The sequence below is a fragment of the Mus pahari genome, chromosome 1, assembly GCF_900095145.1.
Source record: "Mus pahari chromosome 1, PAHARI_EIJ_v1.1, whole genome shotgun sequence".
NCBI lineage: Eukaryota > Metazoa > Chordata > Mammalia > Rodentia > Muridae > Mus > Mus pahari.
Genome location: NC_034590.1, coordinates 162,531,248 through 162,547,534, shown reverse-complemented (window position 1 = coordinate 162,547,534; position 16,287 = coordinate 162,531,248). Strand labels below are relative to the sequence as shown.

The following is a 16,287-nucleotide window of genomic DNA, read 5'->3' as shown; positions in this document are numbered from 1 at the left end:
TTCAGTTTCCACTAAGGCCCAATAGCAGGCCAAGAGCTGTTTTTCAAAGGGAGAATAGTTGTCTGCAGATGATGGTAGAGCTTTGCTCCAAAATCCCAAAGGTCTCTTCTGTGATTCACATACAGGGGCCTGCCAGAGGCTCCAAAGAGCATCTCTATCAGCCACAGACACCTCAAGTACCATCGGGTCTACTGGATCATATGGTTCAAGCAGTAGAGCAGCCTGCACAGCAGCCTGGACCTGTTGAATGGCCTTCTCCTGTTCTAGGCCCCACACAAATCTAGCAGCTTTCCGAGTCACTTGGTAAATAGGCTGAAGTAACACACCCAAGTGAAGGATTTGCTGCCTCCAGAATCCAAATAGACCCACTATACATTGTGCTTCTTTCTTGGTTTCAACCTCTAAATACTTGACTTACTGACTTACCTGGGCAACAAAGGCATGGCCATTATCTGACCCTATTGCTTTTGGCACTCCAAACCTTAGAAAAATTTCTTCAATAATCTTCTTGACAACTACCTGAGCAGTCTCATTTTTATAGGGAAAAGCTTCTACCCATCCTTAGAACATATCCGCAAAAACCAGAATGTATTTATACCCATATTTTCCAGGTCCTACCTCAGTAAAGTCTACCTTCCAGTAGATGCCGGGTCTGTCTCCTCGGTACATCTTCCCTGGATCCACCATAGTGTGGTAGACATTGACTTTTTGGCAGAGCACACACTTGTGCACCACTTGCTCCACAAGGTGTTTTAAACCTAGTACATGGTACTTAGTCTTGGAAAATGTCTCAATGAGCTTGCTTTCCCCTAAGTGAGTCCACTGGTACATCTGTTTGATCATAGCCTCTGCTTATCTTTGTGGCAGGATTTTCTTTCCCCCAGAGGTATACCACAGTCCCTTATTTTTTGTCGAACTGGTGACTGGAATCTTTGGAAATGAATGCTAAGTCCTCTGCTGTGTAGGTAAACTTGGGGACAGATCTTTTGAACTCTGTTGCCAGGATCACCAGCAGGGCCATGACTGCAACTGCTCGTGCCTCTCACACTGGCCTTGCTATCACAGAATCTCCCTTCTGGTGACTAGGACAGTGGATGATGATTACCTTGGCAGGGTTGTGGAAGGCTCTCAGTAGAGCCAGTATTTCCTCTTTGTTCTTAATTTCTTTTCCTCCCAACATCAGTAGACCCCTCTGTTGATATATGGCCCAATGGATGTGGGCTGCAGCAAAAGTGTACCTGCTATCCATGAGTCTTTTTCCTTTTCCTAATTCCAAGGCCTTAGTGAGATCAATCAGTTCTGCCTTTTGGGCCAATGTGCCCTCTGGCAGGGCCTATGTCCAAATAACTTGGTGTCTGTCTACCACAGTTAGTCCAGCATGTCTCCTCCCTTCTTCTAGATAGCTGCTCTGTCTGTGAGCCAGGTAATGTCTGCATCCTCTAATGGCTGGTCTATCAGAACTTTATGCCACCCATGTGCCCCAGCAAGACAGTCACGGATAGGGGGCTCTGTGTCTGGGTCTGGGAGCAGGGTAGCTAGGTTCAGACTTGGGGGTGGGGGTGGGGGTGGGGAAGTGACTCTATCAGAGTTGATCAACAGAGTCTGGCAGTGGCTAATGTGGGCATTGGTCAACCATTGATCTGGGGGCTGGCAGATCATGTTCTCCGGGGTCATGAGGGGCTGACACTAGTAGATCCTGTTCCATTGTCAACTTGTCTGCATCTCTGACTAACACTGCAACAGCCACCATGATCTGCAAGCAGGCAGGCCACCCTCCTGCTACTGTATCTAGCTTGGTTGACAGGTAGGCCACCAGCCTCTTCCAAGGACCCAGCTTCTGTGTTAGCACTCCTTTTGCTATCCCTTTATTCTCAACCATGAACAGGTGGAAGGTTTTGGTCATGGGGTTGGGGGGGCGGTGTATTCTTCTTCTTGGGTCAGTCTCTTGCCCAGTGTCGTTTTTCTTTACAATAAGCACATTGATCTTTAGCCAAAGGCTCTCTGCAGTTGCCGGGTACTGTCTTACTAGGCTCTTTAGTTTCCCTGACTACTATGCCCAGTATTTTATGCAAGTTTCTTTCTTGTCTCTTATCCCTTTTTAATTTCCTGGCTTCCTGTTTCTTCTGCTTTCTTTCTTCTCCTCTGTTTCCCTATTATGATATACATTCTCAGCAACCTGCACTAACTCTTTTACCAACTTGTCCTGAAATCCTTCTAACTTCTGTAATTTCCTCTTAATATATATATAAGACTGATCTATAAATGTCGTAATCACTGTAGCTTTTTGTTCCTCGGGACACGTGTCATAGGGGGTAAAGTGGTGGAAAGCCTCCATAAATCTCTCCAGGAACATGGAGGGAGACTCATCTGGGCCCTGGATGACCTCTCTTATCTTAGATTGTTGGGGCACTTCCCAGCCCCACAGAGACCTGCCATTAGAGCCTGGCAATAAACCTTCAGGTATTCCCTACCTTCAGAAGTATTGTGATCCCAGTTGTGTTGGGTAAAATGGAACCCAGCATCTATGTCAATGGACAGCTGAGAGGGCCTCCTATATGTGCCCAGGACATTCTTCCTAGCCTGTAAGAGAATTATCTGCCTCTCCTCTGTGGTGAATAGAACCTGCAACAATTGCTGGCAATCGTCCCATGTAGGCTGGTAAAAGAAAAGAAGGGAATCTACAAAGTTAGTAAGAGCTTTAGGGTTCTTCAAGAAAGGGATTTTGGGTCTTCCAATTGTAGAGATTGGCTGAGGAAAACAGCCAATACTGCAACGGTTGGTTTCTCTACTCGTCCATTGGCCTGTACACCTGCAACGGAAGGGCAATTTTGGATTCTACAGTCAGTACGAGTGATTTAATGTATACATTTTGTTTATGCATTTCGTGCTCCAAATGTATCTGAAAATAAATAAAAGATAAAATTTGAAAGTTCCTTGAAATCTATTTCTATTTAAGACACTATAGCAAGAAAGTAGTGAAGAATAAATAGTACATTTGTCTAATAGAGTTTTGAGTCTGTCTTAGTCAGGGTTTCTATTCCTGGACAAAACATCATGACCAAGAAGCAAGTTGGGAGGAAAGGGTTNATTCAGCTTACACTTTCACATTGCTGTTCATCACCAAAGGAAGTCAGGACTGGAACTTAAGCAGGTCAGGAAGCAGGAGCTGATGCAGAGGTCATGGAGGGAAAACACCTTAAATATTTCATGATTGTTTTTGATTGGGGGAATTTTTTTCTTAATAATTCCTGAAAATTTTTATGAATGCTTAAGGTAGTGGGAAGATAAATATTTCATGTTAAAAGTCAAATGTCATTTAAAGCAAATCAAACAAACAAAAACCAAACTAAAACAACAACAACAAAATACTTTTTAACTTATTTTCTCCAGCCAGAATGCTTTACAGCAATTACAAGACATTTGTACTTTTTATGAATTTAAACATAGCTTCCAGGGAAATTATATTTAAAGAACATTGATAAGGGTTCTGGACTGATTTTGCTATCTTCTCTGTTTATATCTGGTAGTCAAACTCCTTTCTATTTCTTAGTCGGACTCAGTTGGAGAGAGTCTCTAAAGTGACAGTTAAGGTCTTTCAAGGAGGCCCTGGTCGAACATGATTGGTAACCTTAGGAGAAAAAAAAAAAAAGAAATTTTTGGAGCTAGCAAGATATCTAGGACAAAAGAAATTGTTACCAAGCTGAGTGACCTGAGTTCTGATCTTAGGAACCATATGGTATAAAACAAACAAGTAAACAAACAAAAAAGAAAACCTGACTCCTACTATTTGTCTTCTGACTTCCACATATGCATCATTGAATGAGTACCTTGACCAAATACATACATACAAAATCCAATAAATAAATAAAATATTTTTTATTAATTATTTTTTACACTCCACATTTTATTCCCCCTCCCCCAATCCACATCCTATACCTCCTCCCTACCTATCTGTCTCTATATGGATGTTCCCAACCCCCAACCCACCTGACCTCTAAACACCCTGAGGCTTCATTATCTTGAAGGTTAGGTGCATCATCTCTGAATGAACACAGACCCAGACGTCCCCTACTGTATGTGTGTTGGGGGCCTCATATCATCTGGTGTATGTTCTCTTTTCGGTGATACAGTGTTTGAGAGATTTCAGGGGTCCAGATTAATTGAGACAACTGGTCCTCCTACAGGATTGCTCTTTTCTGCTTTTTTTAGCCTTCCCTAATTGAACAATAGGGGTCAGCTGCTTCTATTCATTAGTTGGGTGCAAGTATTTGCATCTGATTCTTTCAGCTGCTTATTGGGTCTTTCCAAGGGCAGTCATGGTAGGTCTTTTTTGTGAGCACTCCATAGCCTCAGTAATAGTGTCAGGCCTTGGGACCTCCCCTTGAGCTGGATCCCACTTTGGGTCCGTCACTGGACCTCCTTTTCCTCAGGCTCCTTTCCATTTCCATCTCTGTAATTCTTTCAGACAGGAACAATTATGGGTCAGAGTTGTGACTCTAGGATGGCAACCCCATCCCTCACTTGATGTCCTGTCTCCCTGCTGGAGGTGGGCTCTATAAGCTCCCTCTCCCTACTGTCATGCATTTCATCTAAGGTCCCTTCCTTTGAGTCCTGAGAGCCTCTCACCTCTCAGGTCTTTGGTGCATACTGGAGGGTCCCCCCCCCCCAACCTCCTATTTCTCGAGGTTGCCTGTTTTCTTTCTTTCTGCTGGCCCTCAGGGCTTCAGTCCTTGAGGGTATCCTTTACCCTCATCCAATGCCAGATCAGGTTCCCCTCTCCACCCCACTTCTCACCCTGTCCACTTCCCCCCCCAGGTCCCTCCTTCCCTCCCCAGTTGTGGTAGCTTCTTTCTCTCTCCCAAGTTGGACTGAGATGTCCCTTATTTGGGCACTTCAGCTTGTTGACCTTTTTGAGTTCTGTGGACTCTATCTTGGGTATTCTGCACTTTATTGGGGGGTAGGGCTAATATCCATTGATTAGTGAGTATATACCATGCTTGTATCTGACAAACGAAATTGTTACCAAGGTGAGTGGCCTAAGTTGTGATCCTAGGACCCATATGGTTTAAAACAAACAAACAAACAAACAAACAAACCTGACTCCTACTGTTTTTGTTCTGACTTCCACAGGCATACCATTGAATGAGTACCTTTCCCAAAGACACACATACAGAACCTACTAGATAAATAAATAAAATATTTTTTAAATAAAAAATTAAAGGAAATCTTATGTACAAAGGACCATGTGAAAACTGAAGAGAAAGATGACCATAAGCACAAGAAAGATGTCCCAGAAAACGTCAATGTTCTGACTTGAATATAAAATTCTGTTATGGTCATATGCTGACCACCTGGTCTTCATATAATGTCTCTATTATGGGAGGCTTTGAAATCCTTAGAGACTAAATCCTAGTTAAGTAAAGTATATCACTGTGGTTGTGACTTTGAAGACAGTCCTTGGTCTGAGTGGTTTCCTGTCTTACACTGCTTCCTGTCTGCAGAGTACAAAGAGGATTCTATGCCACATGGCCTTTACATTATGTGAAGCCATGAAATGAAGCATCTGAAATCACAAACCAATACTAACCCTTTCTTCTTGAGATAGTTCGGTAAAATATTAGAACACATAGGAGAAAGAAGAAGCATCAAATTTATCACCTTAACCTCCAATGCTTGTCTCCAGAATTCTGACATGAAAAATTTATTTTGCCAAATTCATATAATCTTTGGTACTATGAAGTGATAGACTTACCACAATAATGTGATATGAAATTTTCTTCAAACTAGAAATCCACAGCTCCATGGCTTCTTCTTTAAAAAGGAAATTCCTTGAAGCAGGGACCTTCAACACTGTAATCGTACTCTTCTCTTGGTCTCCATCTATTCATATTATAACCAGAATGTTTTCTACTAGAGGGAAGTAGAGAAGAATCAGGCTTAACATGACAGTCCGTGGAAGCCCATCTCAAAGAAAAGGTATATGTACTTATGCAGGGAATACATCTTCACCACCATGTTGGCCAGGCTAAAGGCACTGGGCTCTGGAGACTGATTATCGCATCTTTTATTCTCATACTGCAATTACAGGTGCTGGCATTACTGTGTCTGATGTCTGTACAATTTTGGGGATCTGAACTCAGGTCATCAGGCTTATGTGACGTGTGTGCATTTCCCCACTGAGCTATCTCCTCATCTTTCGAGTCTGGGATTGAAACTGGAATCTGAATAGTGTTTATGTTTGTTATACTCAAGAGAAATAAGGAGAAAAAAAAGTTGTGGTGATGTAGAAATAACAAAGTTGCCTGATAATCTTTAGAATCTCCTACACACCCTACAGGATGCTTATTGATGTATATGCTTAATACATTATATAGCATTGCAGTATCTTTTTAAGTTAGCATCAAAACTTTGAATTTCAAGATGGTCTTAAATTGTCAATATATAGGTAATATTTTTTCTAAATCTACATACTCTCTGAATCCAGTGCTGAACATATAAACAGAGATTTGGAGAGCATATATAATTTGTCAAGGTCATGGTACAAGAAGTGGAAAGAAGCAGGAATTCACTTTCTATTTAGCTATTAATATTATTGATAGCTCTATAGAACTGCATTACATCAATATTAAAAATCATTCAGAGCAGCCATCAGAGGCCTATTCAATGTGTAATATATCCCATGTAACTCTACTAATATGTGGCAGAGGTAAAGCTTCAAACAGGAACTGGAATGAAAGGCCAAAGTCTTCATTTATTATACCAAACTGTCATTGCCAAATTACTCTATATCATTACAAATGGATTGAAAAATTAAACTCACAGCTGATGTTGCCTGGAAAATCTGGCACTCATCCATATATAGACTTGCTGTTAGCTGAGCTCTGGCTCATTAGACAGCCTGGATTTGAAGCAAATTACTTAAGATGCAACATATGAAACAAGTCTATTGATTAAGCATGGTTCATGTCATAATTAAATCATGCCTTATCTACATCTCTCTCTATCCCTTAAAATGACATTTAAGGAACCATCTTAGCTTGACCCTGAATGAAAATTTCCAAGGTTCATGACTTTTAATTAATATGTAGGTTGACATGAAAATTGTTTCATGTCACGATACAATCTCTCTTTATAAATGTTTTTTTATTGATTGATTCATCATTCATATATCTGGAGTGCAGATTCCAATTGCTTTTCTCCTCACAGCCTCTCTCCCCACATCCATTGTTCCTCCTCCTCTGTTTCCCTTCAGAAAAGAGGATGCCTCCTCGAGATATCAACCAAATCTGACATAACAGGATGCCATAAGTCAAGGCATATGACCTTATGTCAAGGCTGGATAAGGCAACTCAATGGAAGGATAAAGTCTGAGGGGCAGGCAAAAGAATCAGAAACACTCCTACTCCATTGCTAGGAGCCTAAAAATAAAATCCAAAGTAAAGAACCACAGGATATGTGGAGAGGACCTGGTCTAGACCTATGCAGGCACTGTTATTGCAACTTCAGTCTCTGTTTGCCCCTATGACCCCTGATTAGTTGGTTCTGTGGGCCTTGTTCTGGTGTTCTCAACTTCTGTTGCTTCTACAATCCTTTCTATCCCTCTTCTGAAAAGTTCCCTGAGCTCCACCTAATATTTGGCTGTGGGTGTCAATATCTGCTCTTCTCAGCTGCTGGAGAAAGTCTCATCAATTAAGATTATCCTAGACATCAATCTATCAGAGTATCATTAGAAATTTCATTGATTTTAAATTTGGGGGCACTCATGTTTAGTTCTACTCTAGGTCTCTGAACCCTCCACCTTCTGAATCCTGGCCATGTAGGCACTGTTGGAAAACTGTTCGGGCCTCAGGTTTGAGAAGTCATTGGTTAGCCACTCCCACAAGCTCTAAATTGCAATTACCCCAGTACATCTTTGTAAGCAGGGCAGATTGTGGGTCATAGATTTTGTCTCCTGGTTAGTGTCCTGGTCCCACCACTGAAAGCCTAGCCTGGTTATAGAAGATGACAGTTTCAGGCTCCATATCCATCATTACTAAGTATCCTCATTAGCATCTCCCTCATAGCACCCTGGAACGATGTTTCCACAACACTAGGTTTCTATATCACCACCAAATGCTCACCGATTCAGTAGTCTTTCCCCTTCCTCTCTCTCCCCTCCCTCTCTCCCTCTTCCATCCCTTCCTCCCTTCTCCATTCCTTCTCCTCCTAGAGACAGGAGCTCAGGGGGTACTGGTTAGTTCATATTGTTGTTGCACCTACAGGGTTGCAGCCCCCTACAGCTCCTTGGGTACTTTCTCTAGCCCCTCTTCCATCCAATAGCTGACTGTGAGCCTCCACTTCTGTGTTTGCCAGGCACTGGCATAGCCTCACAAGAGGCCGCTATATCAGGGACCCTTCAGCAGAATCTTGCTGGCATGTACCTGCCCACTCCTATTTCTATCTCTACCTGCCCCCAGTCCATCCATCAAATCTATTCTATTTTCCCTGTCCAGGGAGATCATATGCCTCTTGTCTTTAACTTGTCTGGATCTGTAGTGTGATTATCCTTTACTTAACAACTAATATCCATGTGTAAGTGAGTGCATTTCATGTTGTTCTCTCTGGGTCTGGGTTGCCTCACTCACAAGACAATCTCAAATTGTAAAGTAAAAACCTTCAAATCTTCAATAATATTGAAAAGTTGGATAACAAATCAGCTTTGAGTCATGTGCTCTGCCCCAAGTAGAGCTGTTCAAACTTAAAGCTGGCACCAAGAAAATGGACCACTGGTTGGCTACATCTCTGGAATGACCACTATTGAAACCACATGAACATATTCATTGGAATATTATGCTCTCCTCGTCCACTGAAATAGCTTTCAATGAGCCTCATTCGTCTCTTGTTAAGGCCTTAGGAAACAGATAAGAAGAAATAATAGTTTTTTCTCTTGACTCAAGCTGTCATGTTTCCTTGGGAAAACATTTGAGAAGAGTTGCACTTTTCCTGATGGCTTTTCACTAGGAAGTGGTGCCAACAAAGCTGCCATGAGCAAATTGCCCTCTGTGATTCATTCCTTCCATTTATGCCATTCAAAGTTATTTGTGAATTTATTATGTCATGTTCTTTATAGCCTGAACAAATGTGTTACAGAACTAAAGGAATTGGTTGAGAAAAATTTGAAATCTAATGGATGAAATGCTATGACTAAAAAGTATCTTTTTATTTCAAGAATATTCTGGTATGATATTAATGGACTTTAAATCATTGTCTTGAAACTGAATATTTTGCACTCCAGTTAGTTTATTTGTTAAATATTATAGTAAATCATGATGTGCATTTCATCGAATCCGCCCTGTAGTCAGTATGAGAATCTCTAAATACATATGAATTCTTATCTATTATAAATAACAAATAAATATGCATACATATATATGTGCACTTTTAAAATTCTCTTTTGTAGCTTGGTTATACCATGTCACTTTTCAGACACATGAAGGAATTTAGATTTTAGTCTATGGAGATAAAAATCAATGGTTGCTTTCCCCACATTTGTATATCAGTGAGAAAGAAAACACCAGTTTAAAAAATGAATTCATATTTAATGGTTCTTTCATTTTATCTCTACATGTAAGTGAACTCTCACCATGCAACACATAGATGCATCTTCTTTACCATCTGTTTATCATTTGAATCTGGCAATTGAATTAAGAAAACAGAGAATTTCAAAATTTTTTACAGTCTTGAAGGAATGAAAGTCCATGAAATAATAACAAGTACCCAAATTTATGTCAGGAAAACTGTTGGGTGATGTGTTAGGGCACATAACTGGCCTTTCTAGTACTCCAACTCATTTGCTAAGTGATTCTTAATGTCTTCTTCTACTGACAATGTAAGATTTGCTTTGGGTAGACTCCCTAGTAACAAGCATCTTCTGATAATGTTATTGCTGTCTGTGTTTCACTAATCTAATTCGTGATGTGAACTGGAAATAGGGTACCATTGTTCTTTAGTTTACCTTAGCAACCGACTGATGATGGTGAGATCATTTTCTTTAATTTTATGTGCATGGTATCCATGATGTGCAAGATTTCACTTTCAAAAATGTGTATTATTTATGTGCTTAATTTTGATTTGCTAATATTGCTCATATACCAACTCTACAGATGCATCATTTCTTCATTTTGTGAAAATGTTCCCAATCTACATTAGGCTGCTATTTAAACTCCATTTATTTGAGAATGCCATGAGAAAAATGGAAAATTTTAAGAGTTTTTTCAGGCTATAGTATTTACTTATGATAAAGTTAATAATCTGTAAAAATTAAATGATTCAATGACTCAGCAAACTTAGAGAAATGTGCAATCATTGCCACATTCCAGTTTTGAACATGGCTAATTGCTGAAAACCATTGCTTTTTGCTGTAAAACTCCCCCACCCTCTAGAAAATCATGGATTAATTCTCCACTGTAAGCGTCTTAGCAAAGGGATCCACACTGCAGTTTTCCTTTTTTCATGATGTCTTTCATTAGGAAGATCTCTTTGATTTTTACCCACTTGTTGTTACTCTTCTACCTAGATATATGATGGACTCAGTTCTTACATTTTAAAAATTGTACTTACTATCTGGAAGAATTTCTAATTGCTGTACTATTGAGTTGAATCATTATCCCATGTGTATTGTTGTCTTCTGTTTGTTTACTGTATGGATATGTTTTTCCACACATGACTTAACATGTCCAAAGATATCTGTATGCTTTCTAGCATTTAGGACACTACAAATGATAACAGTCAGAGGCATTCCTACACACATCTTCATGTGAACGTAAATTGTATTACTCAGGAGTATACGTACAGATAGATTTTTATGAGATATGATAAATTTTTGGTTGAGTTTCAAAGCAACTACCAAAGTGTTTTCCAAAGCATATCCTTAAGAGCAGGGCATGAAAGGCATGTGGTACACTATATACTCGATATCTTCAACAGTATTAGCTGTCACTTGCTAAAAATTGTACTTATTTTAACAAGTATGAGAACTTTGTCATAAGACCTCTAATAATCACTTTTAATACTTAAAGTTGAATAATGCAGAGAATGTCTGTATGAACTTACTAATTTGCATAAAGATATGCAAATGTATATATTCAGATTCCAAGTCAATGTTTAATTTGGCTGTCTTACTACTATGAGGTATTTTAGTATTCTGAGTGAAAAATTTTCAATAACTATATTATTTGCATTTTCTCCATATCATTGTCTTTCCTGCCTTTGTATGGTTTAAATGTGAACACTGAGACCCAATTCAATTAATGAAACCAGTATAGTATTTCCTCTCTTGCTTCTGGCATATTTTCTTGAGAATTAACATCAGTAGGTTAACTTCCACATTGATATTTTAATCTGGCTTTTCTCTGTGGAACGATTTTCAAATGTTCTATGCTAGCTGGAAAAGCATTAATAAACTGTGCAGAAAAGACATTAAAGTGCTTACAAATCTCTCAAACTTGTGGAAGGAGAAATAAAAAAACTCTTCTGGAATTTAATGACTTGGATTGTGATATAATTCGGACAGAAAAGTTATGAAATATACAGCATAATTAGCCAGCGTATTGGGTTGCTAGTAGTCTTCAATACAGAACCACAGGATTAAAAACCTTAAAGTGTATCATCCCTTCCTTTGTACATTTTTCCTGAGCTGTTGTCTGCTTTTTTTTTTTTTTTTTTTGAATTTAAGCAATCTATTATGGGCATTTCCACAACATTATTTGTAATTAGTACCTTGTAAGGACAAGTCTAAGAACTCTGTGAAGAATGATTTTGGAGGCCCCACAGTCACATTCTGGTGGAGACAGGCCAGACAGCGCAGTTGTTACTCTATTACTTATTAATGTAGAACAAAACCCGATAAATATCTATCTGCAATGGATTGCTGTTTTCTGTGGAGTCTGGATTACGTGTAAAACCCAGAGACAACATTGGTATGCAAAAATCAAAACAGCCTAAGGCACACAGTCTCAAAGGGTCTTAGTTTTCATTTGTAAAACTTGTAAGGTTCAACATGAAGCCATAATTTATTAGATCACAGATAGTAGTAATGTGCTCTATCATCCAGATTTCATATGGTATGAGTCTGCTTTTGGAAAGATCACAATCACATGTCCATAAGCTTGGATAGTCTGTACTTAAGTCTGTCCAATCAAGGAGCCTCTTAGAGACAGTGAAAAGGTAGGAGTACCTGCATTGCTCTCCCGGGAACACTGGAGCTCCCACAGAAAGAAACCGGGAGCTGGAGCTAGGTTTAAGCTCCTGAGAGTCACAGCACATGTGGAACAGAAGGAATTGTGTAGGTTCCTAAGCTCTCACTGGTCATTGCTCCACTGGTCCAGCTGAGCCTTCAGCTGCTGCCCACGTAGCAGTGTATAGTGCACGTGTAGCAAATGGGCCATCACTGTGCACCACCACATAGCTGAGCCCACAAAGCCCCAGGTGGGGAGATTGAGGGATCAGTAATGATGTGGATGTATACTAGCTGCTGCTAGACGTATTGGAGACCTTATCAACTCTTCTTCTCTAGTGAGAGAAGTTGGTGTCTCCGGTTGCTGTTCACCAAGGAGGAGAGTTCTCCTACAGGCACAGAACTCTATTGTCTATGTTCTTGGTGTCTGAAACTGTGCTTCACTTAGCTTGCCTCTGGCCTTTGCAGAGTGAGCTCTCCTAGCCCGTAGCTGTGGAGTGGGCTCCTGCTCCTCCTTTGAGGACTGATGATTAACAGCCCTAGCAGGACAGGAGAAAACACAGACTTTCTGACAAACAATATGCTAGAGGGGACAAGGAAATTTCCAGATGACGGCTTCTAGGGATTGACCACAATAGTCTGTGAGTACAGGAATGGTTTTCGGGTTGGGTAAGGGATGCTGAGTGTTTGAAGTGGGCCAAAAGTCATTGAAGAAGGTCTCTGCCTCCCAAAGTTTTCATAATAAAGGCCTTGCTTAACTTCTGCCAAAATACAATACCCGCGAAGAAATACATCTTCCTGGGAGCTCCACCTTCTGTATCTTCCAATCCTGAAAAACGTTTATGTGAACAAGTGAGTTTTATTCCTTATTTCTGTAGCTTGGGGGAGGATAGAGACAAAATAAAAAGAATATGACATCATGAAATAAGTCTCTAGGGTGTTTCTATAAGATGGTCAATTTGGCAAAGAGTCTGATATCCACTAAAGGGTTTCCCTCTATGGGGTATTAGTTTGTTTGCTTCTTCGTTTTTTGTTTTATGTTTATTTGTTTATTTTCTTTTTGTTTCTGTTTCATTGATAGCTCAAACCTGCACTGGCATTGTTACAGGCTAAGTTAGAGGGGATCAGGTCTGCAGCGAATAATCTATGGCAGTGTGATCCCTGCCTCACTTACTCAAGTTTCAGGGAGAGCTCCTGTGCATGTGTGTGCAGAGACCCAGGGGCAAGGTTTTCCAGCTTGTGGACTATTGGGTGTTTGTTCTGCAGTAGGATCCAGTCAGAGCAACATCACTTTCTAAGTGCAAACAAACCCTTGCTCATCTGTTGTCTCATCTCCCCTAGTGAAGAGATGAAAGGATTGGTCCTTCTTGTGAATAAGGTATGGATACACCCTGACACAGAGAAACCAGAAGGGACAGAATTTGGGGGTTTTGGCAATGTGCACAGTGAAACGTGAGCCTGGAAACTCGTTGGCACCAATAGTGAAACAACAGCTTGGCTTTTGATAACTGGGGAGCACATAAAACGTGGGCAGCACTTGCCTCCCCTTCAGAAGAGCAGGCAGTAGAGATCCCATAGCAAGAGTGTGTAAAAACTAAATTTGTTACTGAGTGAGTATAGATTAAGAGAAGGCCAGAAGGCATTCTGTGCTGTGCATGTAGTATCCAGTCCTTACACCTACTATATCCTTAGTATGGAATGTAATTACCAGAAACCTGTTCAGAGAGGTGGCACTTTGCTTATGTTAATTGATGGCCTTTGAAATAGAAGTTGTGAAGATTTTAACAACAATTATTTACTCCCTGGGAATTCTGTTGATACATAAAATTGATGGTGTTGAGTCAGAATCTGATAATAAAAGTTAATGTGACAGTCCTGTCCAAGAGCTGCCTCACTATCTTTTGAAGTTGGATTCAGCTTTCTCTGTTTTGCACACATTAATTGAAGTAAATGCAATGCACTTAATCAATGCTGCCTCTCTCCTGGAGGTCTTCATCCCCTACCTTGACAACCACATCTTAAACACAAAAAGCACTTTAAAATTTGAACATAATTTTTTCTATGATTTTACAGATTTAATCTGAAAGTTCTCTTTTTAAACGCATCAAATATGGAGGTATCAAAAAACCATGGCCTTTTGAACTAAAACTATGTAATAATTTATTAAGATTCAAATAATATCTTCCTATGTAATAATTTATTAAGATTCAAATAATATCTTACTTTGCTTTGAATTTTTGGGCCCTAATGAGGTGCAATGTATATATATATATATATATATATATATATATATATATATATATGTATAGTATATATATAGGGTTAGAGATGGATTATATGGTAAAATTGCTAGTATTCATCCTATGTGGGCAATTGATGAATAGGCTATGATTTTTCGTATTTGGGTTTGGTTTAAGCCTCCTCATGCTCCAGTAAAAATTGAGATAATTGCTAAGATTAAGATGATTGTTGGATTTATATATATATATATATATATATATATATATATATATATATATAAAACAATGCTAACTGTGAATTCTCACTCCTGAACAAAATGGTTGAACTGTTTTAGCAGGTTTCTTTTTGAGCAATTATGTGTGTGTTTGTGTGTGTGTTTGCCTATGTTTGTATGGCCAGTAAATAGAAGGTGGCCACATTTTAGGAGAGTGGTTTGCAGTAGCTCTGCTAAGGATAGTGACTATATTTAAGAAATTAGAGTGACTTAAAGTTTGAGCATCAGGTTTATTAATTGGTGAACTCTCTCTTTTATAGAATACTCCTTAAAGCCACACACACACACACACACACACACACACACACACACACACACACAAACACATTTTCAGTCTATATGTAAATCTATATATAAATGAAATAAAAGTCAGTGCAAATGGAGTAGACAAAATTTGAGCTCCCATACTGTCTATTAGTAATGGCCCTGACAAGTTGTTACACTAAAAAAAAAAAAAAAAAAAAAAAACACTTCTGTGAACTTGTGAACTGGAACATCTTCACCTGTGAACTAACCCTACCCATCAGTATCAAATGCACGTAATCAGATAAGGAGTATAAGGAGACATTGTGCTGTTCTTTCTCTTAGTCATTAAAAGAATCAGTTTCTCAACTTCCAATGTGAAGGAAGGTGTATGCATATAAACTAAATGTCCCTCACCGAGATGCTTTCCTCGAGTATGATGTGGGACACAGTAGCACACAGGATTTGGGTTTCTCTGGCCTCAAGCTGAAAGCTATAGCTGAGAGCACTGATGGTGATCCCAGGTGCTCCGGGATTGTGTGTTGATGAGAATGCTAGACAACACATCTGACTCTGGGTGGCTTGTTTTCCTTTACCTCTGCTTCCCATTCACTTATTTTCATGGAGTAGTTGTTTGAATATGCCCTCTCTCTGTCTCCTCCTCTATGTGTGGGCTGTGTATAATAACAGAGTTCCAATAAGTTGAAAGCCATAATTTAAACCTAAAATCCAATACTAGTCAGCTTTGTCTTAAGTTCATGAGCTCCTCTGTAGAATCCTTTACTGGATCTATAGCAAATAGGGGTGTCTTATGAAATAAAAATGCTGAATACAGATAATTGTTAAGAGTACATTTCTTATCTGTGCTACTTATTCCATGCATATTGTATCCTAGGATCAAATTTTAAAGAGTATTATTTAGCACTTTGTGCTATATGCTACTTTTATTCCATTAAGTTCTAAGATACTGATTCACACACTGTAGTTGATCCTTAGAAATTTTTATCATATAGATGGCAAGATATGACATATAATCTTCAGGTGTTTTATGCTAAATGACACTTAAATACTTTTTAATCCTTAATGCTAAATCTCTTTAGCATTGACAATATTCTACACACTAGCCAGAGACAATTATTAATATTACTTGGATTATATTATGTATGGAGTATGTATTTATTACTCTATCTATATATTAGTTACATAGAATACTTACACAGTCATATATTATTTAAATAATTTAATACAATATTGTTTTATTAGGATAAATTTAATCATTGTCAAGTGGAGTAGTTGTTTGCACTCTACTAGATTT

At 39.2% G+C, this 16,287-nt stretch overlaps 1 pseudogene; it reads right to left on the bottom strand.

Annotated features, from left to right (window-relative positions):
* LOC110335396 overlaps positions 1–12,425 on the bottom strand; it is a 14,375-nt pseudogene extending 1,950 nt beyond the window's left edge.
* Between the last annotated feature and the right edge of the window lie 3,862 nt (positions 12,426–16,287).